A 21,112-nucleotide genomic window follows, 5' to 3' on the forward strand; every position below is an offset into this window, starting at 1 on the left:
CCTTTCTCATCTCTTTTACATTGAAAAGAAGAAACAAAGTAGACCTTATTGAGTTTGGAAATTATAAAGTACTTTAAATTGCCCCCAAATCCTCCTTGAAACAAAGTATTGTTATTTTAAAATTTTTAAATTATATATATACATTTTTTTCACTCAAGAGAAACTTTTTCAACCCCATACCCCAACCTTCCCTTCCAAATACCCAATACTTTACTAAAAGCAAACAAAAATCTTTGCAAACTTATACAATCGATCAGAACAAATTGTCACATTGGTCATGTACAAAAAATAACATCTCATTCTGTATTGAGTACTTTATTTCTCTATTAAGAGGCTTCATCATTAATCCTTTAGAATTGTGTGCAATTTTTTAAAAAAATATCAATATTCTTCTGGCAATGATATATAGGTATGACTCATGGAGCACTACAGACCTTGAAACTTTTAATCACTTGAAATGCAATGGAGACACATTGTAAACCTGGAGTTCTTAAGAGTGGAATAAAGAATATCATTAAAGAAATGTAAGAACAAAACGAAGACCTAGTTATGTGAGTGTAAGTGATTGTCAGTAGACATCTCTAATGTTTCATTAGCATTCTCACAATGTCAAGAAAAGTCAAAGAAGTCCCCAAACATGTGGGTTGGACCTTGCGATAGGAGCCATATTTTAACCATTTTGCATTAGTCTATATTTCTTTTTATTTAAAAAAATTCTTTGAAATTTTAATTTTTTATTTTTAGTTTCAGGGTTAAAGCCTTTCATTCCCTTCATCCCTCCCCATCCAGTGAGACTCAAGAAATTTTATTGCCATTATACATATGAAAGAAACCAAGCAAAATATTTCTATATTAGCCATGTTGATTTAAGAAAAATAAAATGAAAAAATATACTTAAATTTCCATTCATGGTGCATCAATTCTTTCTCTCGAGATAGATAGCATTTTTCTTTTTGTTAATTATAGCTTTTTATATACAAAACATATGCATGGGTAATTTGTCAGTATTGATCCTTGCAAAAGCTTCTGTTTCAACTTTTCCCCTCCTTCCCTTCACCTCCTCCCCTAGATGGCATGTAGACTAATACATGTTAAATATATTAAAGTATATGTTAAATACAATATATGTATATATATTTATACAGTTATCTTGTTGCAAAAGAAAGATCAGATTTAGAAAGAAGATAAAAATAACCTGAGAAGAAAAACAAAAATGTAAGCAAATAATAACAGAAAGAGTGGAAATGTTATATTGTGGTCCATACTCATTTCCCAGTGTTCTTTCTCTGGGTGTAGCTGGTTCTATTCATTGAAGATCAATTGCAACTGAGTTAGATCTTCTCTTTGTTGGAGAAGTCCACTTACATCAGAATACATTCTCATACAGTATCATTGTTGAAGTATGTAATGATCTCCTAGTTCTGCTCATTTCACTCAGCATCAGTTCATGTAGGTCTCTCCAAGCCTCTCTATATTCATCTTGCTGGTCATTTCTTATGGAACAATAATATTCCATAACACTTATATATCAGAATTTATTCAGTCATTCTCTACTTCATGGGCATCCCTTCAATTTCCAGTTTCTAGCCACTACAAACAAGGATGTCACAAACATTTTTGCACATAGGGGTCCCTTTCCCTTCTTTAATATCTCTTTGGCATATAGACCCAATAGTAACACTGCTGGATCAAAGAGTATGCAGTTTGATAACTTTTTGAGTATAGTTCCAAATTGCTCTCCAGAATGGTTGGATCTGTTCACAACTCCACCAACAATGTATCAGTGTCCCAGTTTTCCCACATCTTCTCCAACATTCATCATTATCTTTTCCTGTCATCTTAGGCAATTTGGCAAGTGGATAGTGGTTAGGTAGCATTGTTCATTGTGAGTCCTTTGGAAGTGTCATGGATCATATTGATCAAAGCACTTAAGTTTTTCATAGATTATTATTGTTATGATACTGCTGTTGCTGTGTACATTGTTCTCCAGATTTTGCTTCACTTTATATCATTTCAAATGTTTTCCCAGCTTTTTTCTCTGCAAAGCTATCCTACTCATCATTATTTCAGCACAATAATATTCCATCACATTTTCCAATTTTTCATCAGAACAAAAAAGAGCTGATATAAATAGTTTTGTACATGTAAGTTCTTTTTCTTTAAAAAAATATCTTTGTGATATAAACCTAGTAGTTTTATTTCTGGGATAAAGGATATGTTCAGTTTTATAGACGTTTGGGCATAGTTCCAAATTTTTCTGCAGAGTGGTTGGATTTGTTCACAGCTATACCGGTAGGGCATTAGTATAACTAATTTTTTCACATCATCTCCAGCATTTGTCATTTTCCTTTTCTGTCATCTTAGTCAATTTTATAGGTGTGAGGTTGTACCTCAGAGTTGTTTTAATTTTCATTTCTCTAATTATTAGTGATTTAGAGCATTTTTAAATATTACTACTGATTGCTTTTATTTCTTCTGATAACTGCTTGTTCACATCCTTTGGTCATTTGTCAATTGGAGAATAACACTTATTTTCATAAATTTGCACAGGGCCTATATATTTGGGAAATGGAACTTTTATCAGAGAAACTTGTAAATTTCCACCCCCTCAGTTTCTGGCTGTCTTTCTAAATTTGGTTGTATTAGTTTTGTTTGTGCAAAAATAATAATATGATCAAAATTATTGATTTCCTAGTTTTCGTCAGTCTTCTTTCAGGTTTTTCCAGCAATTTTTGTTGAACAATGAATTCTTGCCTCATTACCTTGGATATTTTGTTTCATCAAACATTAAGTTACTGTGGTCATTTATTTCTGTATATTGTACATCTAATCTATTTCTTTGATCAAACAGTGTATTTCTTATTCTGTATTAGATTATTTTGATGATTACCATTTGCTGACTTGCCTTCCTTCACTCTTTTACTGATTGCTTTGATATTCTTGATCTTTTATTCTTCCAGATGAATTTTTTTATTATTTTCCTTGGCTTTGGAAAATAATTCATTGGTACTTTAATTAGTATGGCATTGAATAAGTAAATTCATTTAGATAGCATTATCATTTTTATTATATTGGCTCAATCTATCCATCAACAATTAATATTTCTCCAATTGTTTAGAACTATCTTTATTTGTGTGAAAATATTTTGTGATTTACTTCATATAGTTCCTCTGTGTGTCTTGGCAGGTAAATTCCTAAGTATTTCATGTTGTCTGCAATTATTCTCTTCTTTTATTCCTTCCTTTCTTTATTCATTTTTTGTCTCTCTCTCTGTCTGTCTGTCTAGCTATCTATCTATTGGTGAAACAATCAGGGCTAAGTGACTTGCCCAGGATCATGTGGCTTCTGCAGTTATTTAAAATGAATTTCTCTTTCAATCTCCTCCTGCTGTGTTCTGTTGGTAAGATATACAAATACTAATGATTTGTATGGATTTGGTTTATAGCTTGTGACTTTGCTAAAGTTGTTAATCATTTTGTTTAGTTTTTAGTTGATTCTCTAAATATACCATCATGTCAACTACAAAAAGCAATAGTTTTATTTCCTTCTAGCCTAGTCTTAATTAAATTTTCTTTAAATGGTATTGACACCTTCTTGAGACTTGATTATCATTGTGAAATAAAGTCTTCAACTGCTGGTGTCACTTCTTCATTGCCTGAGTTCAAAACAGCCACCAGAAGCTCCAGCAGTGCTTAAATCTTTGGCTGGGGGATGAAGATGGTGAGAGGTGTGTTGATACCACCTCGGAGGCCAACTGTAAGTTGTAAATTTAAGCATTTGTTCCTTGGAAAGTAGGAAACACTTCAAATCAGGGCTTAATTTATTGTTTTGCTTGTCTAAACTTAAGAAATAATGGAGAAAATATTAACAATACAGATTAAATTTAAAAGCGTTTACATATTTTTCCTCAAAAAAAAAAATCAGTTGTTATACATTTACCAGTACCAGATGACAGGTAATTTAGGTGGTAGTGGTGGGGAGCTTCTCTTAGATGAACAAAGATGGAGTGTCCTCAATGTCTAATATTATAAATGGTCCTTTTCATATTATAAAAAACTTTATTTCTTTAGTTGTCAAATGACTGAAGAGTACCTTTTTTCCAGTATTATATTCTTAACCTTTTGGGGACTGAATTAAATCAGGCTTAATCTACAACAGACCCTTTAGGATAAATTTTGGGAGAATTCAGTAAGAATTCAGTGATTGAACATGGTTAGATTGTGATGTAGAAATACCTGTATCATAGAGCCAGTAGAATGTTGGAATATCTCTTTTAGCCAAAATGACTTGTCTCAATTTTCATCTAAATATCCTCCTGATTCATCTCAGGACTTAGTCAGATAAGAAATCAAGAACTGTTTATCTAGCACTTATATAAACTGTACAGTCAGTAAAGAGAGAGAGAACAGAAACTGTTGTGAAAGCTTAAAGTAAGGGACATGAATTTTTTCCTTTATATGAGCCAAAGAAACAGCCTACACTTGGAAGAGAAGGATACATTCTAGGCAAGTATTCTAAATCATAGAGATCTCAATGTCAATTCACTTGTGAGGGGAAAAAAAAATAGCTCCTTGAAACTAAGCCAGGTTCTGTTTTATTCAGTCATTTCAGTTGTGTCCAACTTTTTGTGACCCCATTTGGGATTGTCTCAGCAAAGATACTGGAGTAGTTTGCTATTTCCTTCTCTAGCTTATTTTACAGATGAGTAAACTGAGGCAAACAGGGTTAAACAATTGCCCACCATCACACAGTAAGTGTCTGGCGCTGGATTTGAACTCACAAAGAGTAGTCTTTCTGGCTCTAGGCTCAGTACTCTATCTACCTATCTATCTATGCTATCTAGCTGCCTTTCACCCTGTTCTGAGAATATACAACAGGAGGAAGCTGTCTTCTACCTTCCATCATAAATGATTTGGAATCTTCATTCTTAGTATGTAAAAATATTCAAGTTTTCTATAGAAAGTACAGTGACATTTGGGGCAGAGAGAACATGGAAAGGAGAAAAGAAAGGTTGTTTCATGGGTTTGTTTTGCAATCTTGGTAGACGGTTTTATTAAAAAGCCTTCCAGGCATAATAGGGCACAGTGTGATATGTTTGCTAAGCAAAGAAAAAAATTGGATAGGTTGTTTATTCTGGGCGTGGGGCATATAGGCTATTACAGCAACCAGAAAAGCTGAAAACTTGAAGATTGGTTCAGATATTTCCAGTGACAAATTAAGGAAAATGCCAACAAGTTTATCTTCTCCAAGTATATACCTATGAAGCATCTTTAAGCTCCAGCTAAAATTCAACATGGCTGAGTCTAGAGAGAACCCAAAAATTTAAGAGCTAGAAGGGGTATTATAGATCTTATGGTATAACCCCTCTCAATTTTTAGAGAGGGAAATTAAGGCTAATAAGTGTTGCCTCCACACAGTGGCAAAGGTGATACAAATTCCCAAGTCTGGAAAGTTGTGGCAACTACTGCCACTCAGATGAGTGCTTTATTATGGCATCGACGATATCCTAGTCACACTAGGGTTCTGGTTTCCCTGCAAATCATATTATTCTTCCTTGGCTCTCAAGCTTTCTGTTTTTCAAGCCTTTGTTCTGTTTCATTGACTTCACCAATCTGGTTTCCTATTCATGGGGTAAGGAAGAAAACATCTAAAATTAGACTAGTAGTTGCATCACTATGATGACTACTTTTAGTTATTGCTTTATTATCACACCCTCAGTTATGCTGGACTCAGTTATGCTGGCCAATTAGTCCCAAAGTGTGCTGTTCATTTGTGGAGAACAAAAAATAAACTGGGAGAAAGCAGAAAATACTTGTTCAGGGATAAATTTGTGTAGAAGGGGATTTATAAGTCAAATAAGATTGAGAGAAATTACAGTTACCAATGAATTAATTAGAAACAGTGATAGAATAAAGTTGGCAGGTAGAAACTAGAACAGTGGAAATGAAGGGAAATTAAAGTCTTTGTGTTTTATAATTTGTATTTACTTCCATCATACAGTGGAAAGAGTGTTGGAGTTTGGATCGGAAGGTCTGGGTTCAAACTCTGCTTTGCCACTTACTACCTAAGTTCTCTAATCTATCAAATGAGATGGCTTCCAAGATTCATTCCAACTTTAAATCTATGACTATGATCATTATTTATCTATACAATGATAGATATTTACAATCTCTAAGATTTCATCTAGATCTAAAATTATATGATTCATCTAAGTAGATGACTAATAGATTTATATACTCAGCCCTAGTCTTTTCACTGAGCTTCAGCCCCATATCACCATTTGCTTATTTTTAATTCCAAACTGGTTGTCCCACATATATGAAGCTCAACATGTGCAAAATTGCATTCATTATCTTTCCACTCAAATTTATACCTTTCCTAAATTGCCTAATTTCTTCTTAAGACGCCCCATGCTTATGTTTGTAACATTAGCATTTTCCTAGGATCCTCCCTCTTCTTCACCTTACTTTGCCAGTGAGTTATCCAATCTTGCTGTTTCTATATCCACAATATCTCTTGGATATACCTTATCTCCTTGCTCACATAGCTTCCACCTTAGTTCAAGTCCTCATCCCATATTGCTTAGACTTTTCCAAGTCTCTCTATCTCAAGTCTCTTTTTACTTTAGTCCCATCTTGCATACTGCTGCCAAAGGAATTTTCTTTAAGCAATCCAACAGACATTTATAAAGAAGCTACTACAAATCAGGTACTTTTTTAAAGGTTGAGAAAACAAAGAAAAGGAAAAAAAAACATGGTCACTGATCACAAGGATCTCTCAATTCAGTCGAGGAGATGACATACAAATAACCATGGATGAACAAAATATGTGCAGAATAAATTGGTGATCATCTCAGAGGGAAGGAACTAACATTAAATGCGATCAGGAAAGATTTCTTTAAAAAGGTAGAGTTTTTTCCTGGTGTTTGAAGGAAGCCAGGAGGTAGAGATGAGGAGGAAGTGATTCTCAGAATTAAAGGGCAGTCAGTGGAATGCACACAGTTGAGAAATGGAATATCTTGTTCACAGAAAAGCAAAGGGACTCTTCTCTATCACCAATTGCATGGAAAGGGGTAAGATGCAGGAATAGAAAGGTGGGTAGGAACTAGGTTAAGAAGGATTTTAAAAGCCAAACCTATGGTTTTCATTTTGATTCTGGAGGCAATAAAGAACAACTGAATTTTATTGAATAGGAATGGAGGAACATAATGATCAGACTTGCATTTTAAGATCACTTTGAAGAGGCAGAGCCAAGATGGTGGAATAAAGTCAGGAACTCACTATGCTCTCCACCCAACTGCTCTAACTTCTTTTAAATAAAGATTCTAAACAAACTTTAGAGCATCAAAACACACAAAAAGATGGAATAGAACAACTTTCCTGCCAAAGATGACTTGGAAGGTAGTGGGAAAGGTCTTTGGCACTGGGGTGGGAGTCCAGCATGTAGTCCAGGTTGTCGTTCCAGTGTGGGCCTGGCAGACACACACCTGGTCCCAACCCCAGAGCCAGCAAAGAAGGAACTGGACTAGGGACCTCTGAATCAATAGCAGTACAAGGTGGTTTCTTATATATATAGAGAACTGAGTCAAATTATAAAGAAATAAGAGCCATTCCCCAATTAACAAATCATAAAAAGATAAGAACTATGCCCAAAGGGCTATAAATCATGCATATCCTTTGATCTACCAATACCATTACTAGGCATGAATCCCCCAAAACTTTTTTTTAAAAGAAAAGGATATATGTGCGCACGCACACACACACATATACAAAAAAAAAGCAATTCTTTTCTCAGGGTAAAAAATTGGAAACTGAAGATGTACATCAATTGGGAAATGACTGAATAAATTGTGGTATGTGATTATAATGGAATATTATTTTTTTATGAGAAATGATGAGCAGAATGGTCTCAGAGTTCTCCATGAACTCAAGGTGAAATGTACTTTGTACAAAGTAATAGCAATGTACTGGGATGATCAGCTGCGAATAACTTTGCTATTCTCACCAATACAATGATCCACAACTAACTCTGAAGGACTTAAGATAAAAAATCTTATCCATTCCCAAAGAATTGATTGTGTGTGAATACAGATTCAAACATACTCTCTATCTCTCTCTTTCTCTCTCTCTCCCCTCATTTTTCTTGTTTTTTTTGGGGGAGGGGTCTGTATTTTCTTTCACAACATGCCTTTTATGGAAATGTTTTACATAATTTCACATGTGTTCCTTAAATGGAGGTAAGGGTAAGGATAAAGAAGAAAATCTGGAACTCAAAGTTTTTAAAACAAATGTAAAAAATTATTTTGAATATAATTGGGGGAAAATAAAATATATTTTTTAAAAGATCATTTTGATAACTTATTGGAGGATGAGATTGGGAATGACAGCTGTCAGGACAGGTAGTACTTGAGGCAGGGAGAGCATCTAGCAAAGCCTTGGAATTGGGCAAGCATAAGGTGCAGGGCTGTGGCAGTGACAGAAATGAAGAAGAGGAGGTATACAAGAAATGTTGTCAAAGTGTAATTGAGAGGTTTTGGCATCTGATTTGATATGGGGAGTAAAAGAAAAGAAAGGGTTGAAAATGACATCAAGATTGTAAGCCTAGGAAATCAAAAACATGGTGGAACATGAATCTGTACATATCTCACCTGACCATGTTATTCCCTCACTTTAAAACTCCCATGGCTTTTTATTGCTTTAGGATCAAATATTGACTTCCCTGCTTAATTTATGAAGTCTTTCATAAAATGCCCTCAACCTATCTTTTCAATCTCACTGGACATTATCTACTTCCCCTTCCACATTCTGATATCCAGCCAAACAGGCCCTCTCTCTGTTTCTCTCACATGACATTGCATCTCCAAGCTTTAAAGTGACCCACCTATATATCTGGAATATTCTTCTCCCTGCTTCAGCCTCATAGAATTCCTATTTTTCCTTAAAGATGTAGTTGAAGATCTGCATGAAGACCTTCCTATCCTCTATTCTGCTTTTAGTTTGTCACATGTTACATATTTAAGTTACGTGTTTATTTCTTATATTCCGCATTAGAATGCAAGACCCTTTCAAATAGAGAGTATCTATTCTCCATATCTATTCTCCAAGCTTGCTTCCTACATGTCCAGCACATAGTTAGTATTAAATAAATATTTGTTAATTCATTGATTAATTAATCCCAGAACTAATCAAGAAGCTCTATAGAAAGAACTCTGTAGCACTAGTTATCAAACTTTGCCTAGGACTCCAAGGCTCTGAAAATTTAGGGGTAAAAGTCCATTCTACCTGTTTCAGGAAAAAATGAGAGAATCAGAGAATAAGAAAAGTTATTTATTTCCCCATTGTCCAGATGAATGAAAATAGAGGACTGTCCCTTTATCTATGGATGGAAGGGTGAAAAAATTTCGACTCCTTGGAAAGCAGAGCAGGTAAAAGCTCAGAGACAGAGCCAAAAACAGCTGAGCTCTAGAGAGTTAGGCAGAGAATCCAGTCCTGAGGAAGATTTATCCAAGCCAGACAGAACTAGATGCTATAATTCTAGTATACTTATAATTGACTTTCCTGCATATAGTATTTATCTTGAAATTCATGAAAGGAAAGTGGTTCTTGGCACTTTAAAGAATGGACTGAATGTGATGTGTGACTCATGACTCATAACTGAGGTTGAGTTAGGAAGCGGGAAAGCTATGCTATCAAAGTAACTGCATGAAGGGCCTTTCCACCTTCCCCCCCTCAAGAAGAGGTTAGTGGTAAATATAAAGAGGTTCATGACATTCTGCTCTGATGTTTCTCTATAAGCGCAAAGCTAGCCACAGTCATAAGAATATCTTGTCAGAATTGAAAGTCTCAGAACACCAAAAGGCTGAAGGAAAGAGGGAACAGAATTTATTAGAATTGAGTTTGCTTCCAAAACACTACTTAATCTACAAAGAGAGAAAGTGTGTGTGTGGGGAAGAGTTAGAGAGGGTGAAAAAAGTGACAATGACCCAAAGATAGAGTGACTGAGATGGAGAGACAGAAAAAGAAACAACATACTTCAATCCTCTCAGCTGTCAATCCAACACCTTTCACCCTATATCAAATTCTCTTCCAATTTCCCCCCTTAAATTGCAATCCAAAACATACTGCAGATGTGATATCATTTTCCTTGATAACTGGACAGCCTGAGTTAATGACTTTCCTTCCTTCCAGCGGGAAACAATTTCGTTTTGCTTAATGTAATAATCTATTGTAATCCCTTCCTGTTTCCCACTCTGACCTGAGGCCCCATTGCAGAAGGAGCTCAGCATCAGGGGCCAGTTGTATTCGGGAACATTATCATTGTTATCATGCTACACTATGATTTGTGGAGTGATAGTCAACCCCACCACAGCTCCAGTCTTATCCTTTGTATATTACCAATGCTCAGTGAATGCCAAGTAATACTAATGGATAATAGAAAAAAAGACAAATTCATTTGGGAGAAAATAGGAAAAAAAAAACCCAAACAAATCAAACAACAACAACAACAATAACAAAAACCTAATCCCTTCATGCGGGCCACCCAGAGAGAGCCTCCTGATTTGGGGATGGCCATTGAGACTGGGGAAAACTAGTAATTTAATTCTATTATTTATTTATCTTCAGTCTACATGGGAAATAGAACCGTTGCCCATCTACTCCTTTCTCTTTCTTTGGACATCTACCCAAGTAAATCTAAGGCAGACGTGAAGCAGCACAGTGAATAACGGCATACTGGAGACAATGACCAGCTGAGAGACAAATGGGCTCGATGCTAACGGGCAGTTTCTGGGCAGAATGCTTCAGGAGCTACTAGGAAGAGGCCAGTCTTGAAACATGAGGCAGTCAGCTTGGCTCTCCAAACTGCTGACTCAGGCAAAGCTACAGCATCTTCGCCAGTGCAGTTGACGAATGGGAGTGAGGCTAATTTGGCGCTATTTGTTTCTCATTTCCAAGTCCTCATTAAAATAATCTGCTCTGATTGTCTGGGGAAGTTATTTTTGTGCTTCCTTTCCCTTTACTGTATCAATACAATTTCTGAGGCGGCAGAAATCTAAGACAAGGAGGGCCAGACTGTCCTGCCCAAGGAGAGTGGGAGTTTATTGCCAGTTAGGAACCTTGCCAGTTGCCTCAAGAGCTACAATTCCAGACTATCCCCAAACATTCTTCCTTTATGTTGTGTCCCAAGGACAGGGAGACTCTCAAAGGAAAAAATGAAAAAGCCATGATTAAAATAAGAATTTTAAGACTTCATTCCCACCAAAGCATTAAAGGTAGTATGGCTTGATGGATGGAGTTAAATTCAGAGTCAGGAAGGTGGGTTCACAGTGTATCTCTGACAGATACTGGAAGTAGAATCTGTACACTTAAGTCTAGAAGTTGTAGGGCAGCTACTAATTTGCAATAATAGAGGCAATGTGCCTACCCTGAGTTCCCTATATCAATGACACAATGAGATGACTTAGGACTGCTTCAAAAAAGAAAAAAAAAATCAGAAGACAATGAAAGAAAAATTTTAGTATAAAAGATCCAAATAGATCCCTTAGCATCCCAAACATACTTAGAGAAGCTGATATCAAAGGACCAATAAATCAATAAGCATAGGTTGAATAGAATGTTTAGATAAAACATTGTGCTGAATTATTATTCAATTTAATATACATTAAATACCTACTGTATATAGATCATTCTAGCACTGGCGAAATTTTGTTTCATTGTGTTGTGTTTTTGTTTTGACTATTATTTAATCCTCTACCAATACAGACCAATATCTGCTTATACTGAGAGGTTATGACTTAGTTAGATTCATGCAATTGTCAGAGGTGAGACTTGAACCTATCTTCTTGGAGCAGATATACACTGAAGTGTCTCTTTGCTTTGTGAGTTTAGGTCTGCTAAAATGATGAGACAGATACAATAATGATTTTCAGTTAAGAATCTGCTTAGTCTGAATTGACAATATAAAGATAGTATGCCTATCCTCTTAAATTTATTATTTTGATAGTGACTAGGAAGAATCTATGTAGGTGGGATGACTTTCTTAGCAAATCAAACTAGAAAGGAGTTGGGGGGAAGGAAGGGGAGGAGTGAAAGAAGAAGGGGAGAGATTAAAGAAGGGGGCAAGTGAGAAGGCAAGAAAATAGAAAAGGGATGGGAAAGGGAAAAGAGGGAAGGAAAAGAGAGAGAAAAAAGAAAGACAGAGAGCAGAGAGAGAGAGAGAGAGAGAGAGAGAGAGAGGGAAAGGGAGAGAAAAAGAGAGAGAGGGAGAAGGAGAGAATAAGGAGAGAGAGAAAAAGAAGAAGAGGGAGAGTGTGAAAGAGAGGGAGAGGGAGAGGGAAAAGGAGAGGGAGAAGAAGGAAGAGAGGAAAGAGTGGTCAGCAGAAAGAGAAAGGAGGGAGGGAGGAGGTAAAGAAAGAAAGAAGGAAGGAAGGAAGGAAGGAAGGAAGGAAGAAAGGAAGGAAGGAAGAAAGGAAGGAAGGAAGGAAGGTAGGAAGGAAAGAAGGAAAGAAGGAGAGAAGGAAGGGAGAGAGAGAATATGCCAAAAAGAATCTGTTAATCTGGTGTGGATTTTGAACAGTAAAAGATGATGCCATCCTTTTTCTCAATGAGTTTAGTTAGTGACATAAAACATAAACATCATGATGAAAAATAACTAACATACCAGTTGATTAAACACATAAACTGATGCCAAATGACTTGTTCACAAAATAGTGGCTATGTGATTTCAGAATCCAATACATTCTTGGCATTTGTAGCCACTGTCTCCTAGGCACCAATTAGGGCAGACTCTCTTGGTTGTCTTCCCCAATACCTTTCCTCTTGGCTAGTGAAGGATCTCATATTCCCAAGCCTTTTTTCCTATTTTGATCCTGCAAAATATTAAGCAAGCTGTTTTAGTCCTAAAGTGGTTGGGCTAGTAAGAATGGGAATTGCCCCTTCATTTCACTGTTATGCATTAATATTGAATGAGCTCCCTTAGACTGTATGAGTCTTTGATAGCACTTCTCATCTGGTGAGGGAAAGGGTAAATTAATTTTTAACATTCACATCAGACCTACAAAGCATTTACCTCACCTAAACCCTGTCAGGTAACACAAGAGACATTGCTACTTTTCTAAAGAAGGAGGAACTGAAACTCCAAGAGTTACATTTACCTGCTCATGGCCACAGGACTAGTAAGCAATATGATTGAAACCATAGGTGTCCCAGCTTCAGTACCATCACTTTTCCTAGGGTACTATGCTGTCTGGCTCACTTTTTGATTCCTTTTCTCTCTCCTTAGGAGTTGAGAACTCTTTTCTCCCTTCTTTTCTTTTTCTTTTGCTTTTCATCCTTCATTTTCACTTTTTTCTATCAATCAGTTCTCCCCATACACATCCTGAAGAACTGCCTCTTGCTTATTTCTAGTACACAAGTGGATCTACTTGGTCTTCAGGAGTGTTAATGTTTCCACAATCAACATATTTTAAAGTCTTGGGAAAGGGTTTTAATTGGCTGGAATGCTGATTGCCATAACAACTGGCTAATGAACCATCTGGTGGTACATGTAATATTTATTTATGAATTAAAACCACATTGCACTGTGAAGGCTGGTTTCCTCTCAAGGACAGCAGGGAAGTCTCTCTCTGGGTGTCAGCGGAGAGAATTCTTGGCAGCAGAGGGTTTTACAAGGCCCTAGTCAGTCAAGGGGGAAGAAGAAGGAGATAAGGTTGCCTCTTCCAGGCAGTAGGCATTAACAGGGATATGAGTCCTCTTGATTGAGTGAATGAACCATAACAAAACATGGATTTTGGAAAAAAAACAAATTGGCATGCTATCTATTTTAAGCCCATTAGAAGATCCAAGCACAATGTTTTTACTTCTAGATTTGTAGAGAGGGAAGGTCAAAGCATTGCCTTGTGAATTAGGTTTATAATGTGCAGATACATAAGAGGACTGAAAGTGTCTTTCTAGGACAGGGAATCCCAACACTTGAAGGTCTATGTAACTCCAAAATGGTGTTCCCATCACCTTCTCAATCTCTTTGGCCACTTATTCCCCACCTCAATAACCTGTGGCTTTATCAATCTTCCCCCTAACCTGGCTTCAGGTTTCTTAACTTTGTAAGGACTCAAAATTGGGTTAATTATTAATTTCAAGAGATATTCTGGTCTGGTATTATAGTATGACAAAATAAGAAATAAGTCTCAGAGTCAAAAAAAAAATGGGGTGGATGAAAAGAGCTATGGGAACGTCAGAAAAAGAAAAAAAAAATTTTCCCCTACTTCAGGGGCTTGAGAAATGGAGTTCTTAATGGAAAATATTAGAGAAATATTTTGAATTAATAATAATTCTATATCCAAGTCTCTGTCTGTCTGTCTATCTATTTATCTAGCTATCGGCCCAGAGGGAATTGTGGTGATAGAATCAGACCAGATGGACCATCAAAACCTCTTTTGTGTCAAAATGAGTTTTGGCTGCTTTGCAGGGGTTTAGAATTTGTTTATGCCTTGGTTTCTAGTTTTGCCCGCTCTAGGCAGCATTTAAAAGGCACATAAACAAAAAAGGAGAAAGAAGAAAGAAAGAAAATACATACTTTCAGGTAGCCTTAAAATAACGCACCAGGCCCCAAACCCAGATGGACAGGAAGGGACTGTCATATGTCTCCCTTCGTGGTACCTTTCAGCTTTCTGTACTACACAAACACACATATACAAACACACACATGTACAAAGTTTCACTTTATAGATGATAAAAAATAAAAAATAACAAAAACAGAAAACAAAAATATACACTCTGTCTCAGAGGGTTTTCTCCAGTCCTGTAAAATCTCCCCACTAACTGTCATCAAAACTCCACTTCTCCTTCCCAAACAATTTACACACCTCATCTGTTACTCCTGGAAGAGACAATAAAGATGAGTCATTTCTTAAAGAGACTATTGGGCATCTGCATGCACCAATTAGCCTAGAGAGTCTCCTGAATGAATTGAATTGGGGTATACTCTGGATATGCTGGTAATCAGATATATTTTTAGTTCTTAGTGGGGGAAGGATGCAGGGTGTAGGGGGGGGGGGGCGGAGATTCAAAGAAAGAAAGCCCAGCCCGATTTCATTAAACTTCCATGAATATGCAAAAGGAGGCTAATTGCCCTCTTCAAAAACTAATCATTCTGGATTTTACAAGCTGTATTATAAAACCTGACATACATATTTTCCCCTTTTATTATATTTGTAAGCATTACTCCTTCTGCAAAGAAAATCAAGTCCTATTTTTATCAGTTGCCGCCATCTCCCTTTCCTGTTTTCAGCCCTTGTTTCCCAACCCCCCTTCTCCTTTTGCTGAACATAGCAGTATTTCCAAGTGTATTAATTGCCCTGTGAAATGCACTTGGTCATTAGAATTCCCCATTCAAAACTATTATCTTGTGCCATTATGCCTTTGCATTATATTTATTTAAATGTGCCTCTTCTGAATTAGCTCATTTTTAACAACTAGCCATGCCTGAAATACTGTTCAAATCCAAGCTGCTCTCATATCATTTTTCTCTCCCCTTCCTGACCGTGACGTCTGGACTCCAGCATCCCATCCTGAATGGGGCTGGCTTTGTTGAGAAGTCTAAAGCTGGCTTTGTTTAGTGTGTTTGCTTAGAGATTCCAGGCTTAGCTGTGCATTAGGCAACTGAAGCCAAGTTGGAGGAAAGAAGATTCAGAGTTAGGGAAGGACCGTCTATATGTTTTGTCTCCGGGACCCTATTCTTCAACTGTAAAATTAGGGGGGCTGTACCAGATCACATATTAGTAGGTCCCTTACAACTCTTAACTTTATGGTCTTGTAAACCTATGACCCAGACACTGAACAAATGAGAACTGGAATCCCAGAGAAGTTGTACCTTGTGCACAATTAAGGAGAATTAAATTTGCTGATTCCAGCAGGTTTGCTGATTCCAAAGTCTGTGCTCTGCCCACTGCAATACATTCCTCTGTGACAGATTTAGTCTTCTCATAGGAGGATATGATTCACTCACTTAAGAGGAACACCTTGCAATAGTTACTTGACAGCACCTGGCCGAAGGGTTGCACTTGCAACTCCCCATTTTTCAACAGCTTCTTTCTTTGGCTCTACCTATTTCAGGTTATCAAGGTATGTCAGTTTCAACATGTCCATTTATTCAACAGTAGTTAACTTGGGAGTCCCAAATAAAATAATAATAATGATGATGGTAGGCACTTACTTAAGGCTTTAAAGCTTTCAAAGTACTTTATATGAATTCTCACTTGAGGATCTATCAATATCTGCAAAGTAGTCCTGCCTAGAGGCAGGGGGATAGGTTAAATGATCTCTTGAGATTTTTCTGGGCCCAAGATTCCAGCAGTCTACGTTAAAGAATTGAAGGAGCTTCTTTTTTAACAGCTGAATTCTTCGTTTTTTCAATTTTTCCCTCCAGAGTATATTAAAGATTCCCCCATTTGTCAAACTGTCCCTTTCTTTTCATTCACCCCTCTAGAGAATTGACTTCCATTAACATCTTGTTACCTACAGAGCAGAGAGTAGACCCCACGCAGTGGATAAGGGTAGATTTCATCACTCCCAGGAGTTCTTGCCATTAGCCAGAACTCCTCTGGAGTTATTCTGCTACAGAGCTAATGGATGGGAAATGGGGCTCAAAGATTACCTTGAGCAAATGGGGGATGCTACATCAAAGAGGTGAAAAGTTTAACTTAAGGATACAAAGGGTACCTTGAAATTTAAGGCTAATGCTAATGCTAAAGATGCTGGGTGGCCTGGGGTGAAGAGAGCTAGACTTGGAGTCAGGAAGACCTGAGTTCAAATTTCTCTTTAGACATTTACTAGTTATGTTACTTTGTCACTTGCTTAACTTTTCTCTGCCTCAGTTTCCTTATGTGTAAAATAAAGATAATGAGATCACCTAAGAGTTGTTATGATGATCAAATAAGATAATATTTTAAAAATATCTAGCAATGTGCCTGGTACTTAATGGAATCTCAGTAAAAACCTGCTACCTCTGTTCCTTCAAGAAATGCTATCTACTTTTGCTACTGAGGTGCTGGGAGTTTCAAGATCTATGGTGCAGTTCATCTGCTCCTATCATTTATTGAATACTATAGGTATGTTGATATCTGTATCCCTGTCCTGAGAGTGGAAATTCGGGAAAAGTGAGGTCTTCTGAAAGTCACTCTTGGAGGGTTTATGGTCCAATGGTAAAACAGGATTAATATAAATAGCTATATAGAGACAGTTTGTTTTAAAAGCCATAGTTCCTGAAAACTTAGGGGAAAAATTCTTTTCCTTAAAATCCTTGGCACTGTCATATGATTAAACATCAGAAATAGATGTTTTTTTTAATCAATGGAAATGACATTCAAGATAACTTTACTATCTGCTATTACACCAGGAAACCAGTGGACCTTGCTTTCCTTTTGACTTACTGCAGAAGTTTCCTAAATATGTTTTCTCCCCCTTATTAGAAAGTGAACTTCATGAGATTAGGGATTCTCTTGCTTTTCTACTTGCATCCTCAAAGGTTAGCACAGGGTTTTGCATATAGTAAGCATTTTTAAAAAAATGCTTAGTTAATTATTCATTCATTTTATCTATAGTGATCCTTGGAGTCTCCTGATTTCTCCAGTAAAATGGAGAACTTATTCTGGATCCCTCATTTTCCTGAATTCTGTAGGGAGGAAGAAGATGACATATAGGAAGTGATGTGAGTCACACTCCCCAGAAGAAAGTCTTTAGAAGAATACCAGATACTTCTCTTCCTGTGTCTGTAAATCTGAAGTCCATTCATTGTTCTCCAAAGGGCAGTTACTGAGCCATGAGTGGAAATGACAATCAAGTCATATAGTTTTAGATTCTGGGGCAATAGTACCATACAAATAATGATAGAGGTTGCACATCTATAATACTTTATCTAGAGTTTACAAAGTTCTTTTATCACGATTATCCTGTTGCAGTGGGTTGTAAAAGTCTTAATTGTTCCCTCTGGTTTTTGTTTTTTTTTTTGTTTTTTGTTTTTTTTTTTTTAAACAAGGGAAGCAACTAAGCACAGGTGAAAATGATTTTTTTAAGGTCACACAACTAGTAAGTGTTAGGGCTAGAATTTATATGGATGAAAGGAATAATGAAAAGAAAATCAGTTATTATGTATGTACTATTATTATGTATGTACGAGGCACTATGCTAAACATGAGGGATATAGACAGACCCAGAGGTGCTCACGCACGTGCATACACACACACACACACACACACAGGGAGAGATAGGCAGAGAGAAACAGACACAAAGAAAGACAGAGAGTAACTAAGAAAGATAGAGAGAAGAAAGGGAGAAATTAAAGCAGAGGGGCAGAGAAATTGAGAGAGAACAGAGAAACAGATCAGATAGACAGGAGAAAGAATGAAATAGAGGAAGAGAGAGAAACAGAATGAGAGAGAAAAAGCAAGAAACAGAGACAGAGAAAGAAAGAGAGACAGAGACAGAGAGAAAGAGAAACACAGAGAGAAAGAAAAATATATGAGTCTGAGACAGACAGACACTGAGACAGTCAATTAGTTAATAAATAATTATTAGGTGTCAACTATGTTCAGAAACAGTGCTAAACACTGAGAATACAGCAGACAGTCCTGATCTCTAGGAACTCACATTTTAATAGGTGAAGAGAACATAAAATAGAATGGTGGTGACAGATTCTCTGATTCTGAGACTTTCCATTATACTGAGTTTGAAGGGAAAGTATTCCATGTTAAGCCTCATGCTATTGCAACCATCTTACTTTCTATGTACCCCTCTATGCCTCTGACCAAACCATTATAGGTCGTTTCTTATTTTGTGCTTCTATTTCTTTTTTTAAAAGAGGCAATTAAGGAAATAGTGTAGAAAAGAAGGTTTCTCATGTAGAGACCTCTCCAGTTTACATAAAATCACCTTTGCCAATTGGTTGAATCTGTTCACATCTGGGTTGCAACTTCTGCGTGTGAATTGGACTTGAATTTTTGAAATCTCTCTGCTCAGTCCTATCCCTTAGGAATACAGCGATGGTTTCCCCTCCACCTCCAATAATACATTTCTTCTTTAACAAAGAACATTCAGGAAAAACAAACATATCTGTGGCTGGCTATTTCAGCCTGTGTCAAGACCTCCATTAGCAATGGCTTTCTTTTTCCACAAAACAACAAAGCTAAATAAGATAGCCTCTCCATCTAAGGATACTCAACTCCCAATGGCTGCTAGCTTGAATCTGAACTCAAGTTTCCAAGGCAGCAAGATCCTCAGAAAGTGGAAGATAGGCACAGACCCCCCTGATTCATTTACAAGGAACTGGACCCCCTCTGCATGGAATAAGAATGGCTTAAGCAGGAGAATGGAGAATTGTACTTTTTTTTCCCTAATTTTTTTCCCTTTTCACTGACAAGTGACCCTCTGCATTAATTCTCTTTCTTGCTGAAGGTCTTTTGAATATTTAAACTAGAGACCCAAGATGTACCCAACGATTTCCCACAGGGGGTTATATCCGGCTTAATTTCCTTTTACAAGGGCTCCTGACACAGCCAGCAGCCTCCTCCATGTTCCCAGATGGCCCTATATCTCACTGCCATTCTGATGCTGCAACTTCCCCCACTCCCCTTTATTAATATCAATCTCATTTATCCTGTGCATCTCTCTTGAACCCTGGCTATTTTGTTAGCTTATTTGAGGAGGGTGGTACTGAAGAGAGATGTGATTTAATAATTAAATTCAAAAAACATTTATTAACATCTATAGAAACTGTACTAGGCACTGAGTCCTTAGAGAGAAAAATAAAATTGTCCCTGTCCTTCATTGTCTTGACAGTGGAATAAAAGTATACATATGAATAAATACAAAATATATACAAAGGCAAAGAAAATAATTTCACCTGGGGGGGGGGGAGCAGAATGCTAAGAACTGGGATTAGGGATCAGCAAAGACATGAGTGGAAGAAAACAATTGAGCTGTGCCTTGAAAGTTAGAAAGTATTTTTTCTAAATTTTCCATTCTAAAGAATGGAAAAAAAAGGAAGAGATACCTCTTCTTAACCTCCAGTGGGTTAAACTGAGGTTTTCCTCATCTCCTAGTCTCAGTTCCAGCTTTTAGAACTATGGGAAAGATCTGAAACAGGTCAGAGAAACAGAGAGCATCATGGATTTAGAGCTAGAAAGGATTTTAAAGGATATTTATTCCAAATCCTTTAATTTACAGATTAAAAAAAAAAAAAAACAAGTGGAAAGTAATAGCAAACTATACATGAGCCAGATTGGAGGGAGAAGATATTAAAGTGGATAGAATGTTAGAAATGGAAATCAGAAGGACCTAAGTTTTAATTTAGCTTCATACATTTACTAGCAATGTGACTCAGGGGAAATTAATTTCTCTCGGCCTCAGTTTCTTTATCTGTGAAATGGAGATAATAATAGTAACCACATCTCAGGACTCTCAGACTATATAAAAGACTATATAAAGTCTATATAAAAGACTATATAAAAAAAGATTATATGAAGCATGATGTGAACCTAAAAGTATATGTATATATGTGCATATGGATATAAATATATATGCATAAATATGTATTTGTATGTATGTATACTTAGTCCTCTGTATATATGTGTATATTTGTATGTATATGTTTACACACACACTTTCAAGTCTGCAAAACTCTTCAAATTTTCTCAAATGATGTTTTTGACAATCCTGAGCAGTTATATATATATATATATATATATACATTTACACACATTTATATGTGCATATGTATGTATATACACATATAAGATTATGTCACTTATAAAGTATATAATTTATATTATGTACATATATATATATACACACTTTCAAAACTCTTTGCAAATTTTTCACTGGATCCTTTCAACAATCTTTGGAGGTAGTATGTATATGTATATACACACATATAATTATCACAGCATGTCACACAATCATAATTTCTATTATATACATGTATCCACCCATTTTCATGTTTTCAAAGTGCTCTAAAATATTTTACATACATAATGTACACAATGTATGACTATTACATTTAGTTATATATTTTGTATAATATTGTATTTATACAATTACAATACATTACAAATATATTGTAT

The sequence above is a fragment of the Sarcophilus harrisii genome, chromosome 4, assembly GCF_902635505.1.
Source record: "Sarcophilus harrisii chromosome 4, mSarHar1.11, whole genome shotgun sequence".
In the NCBI taxonomy this organism is placed as follows: domain Eukaryota; kingdom Metazoa; phylum Chordata; class Mammalia; order Dasyuromorphia; family Dasyuridae; genus Sarcophilus; species Sarcophilus harrisii.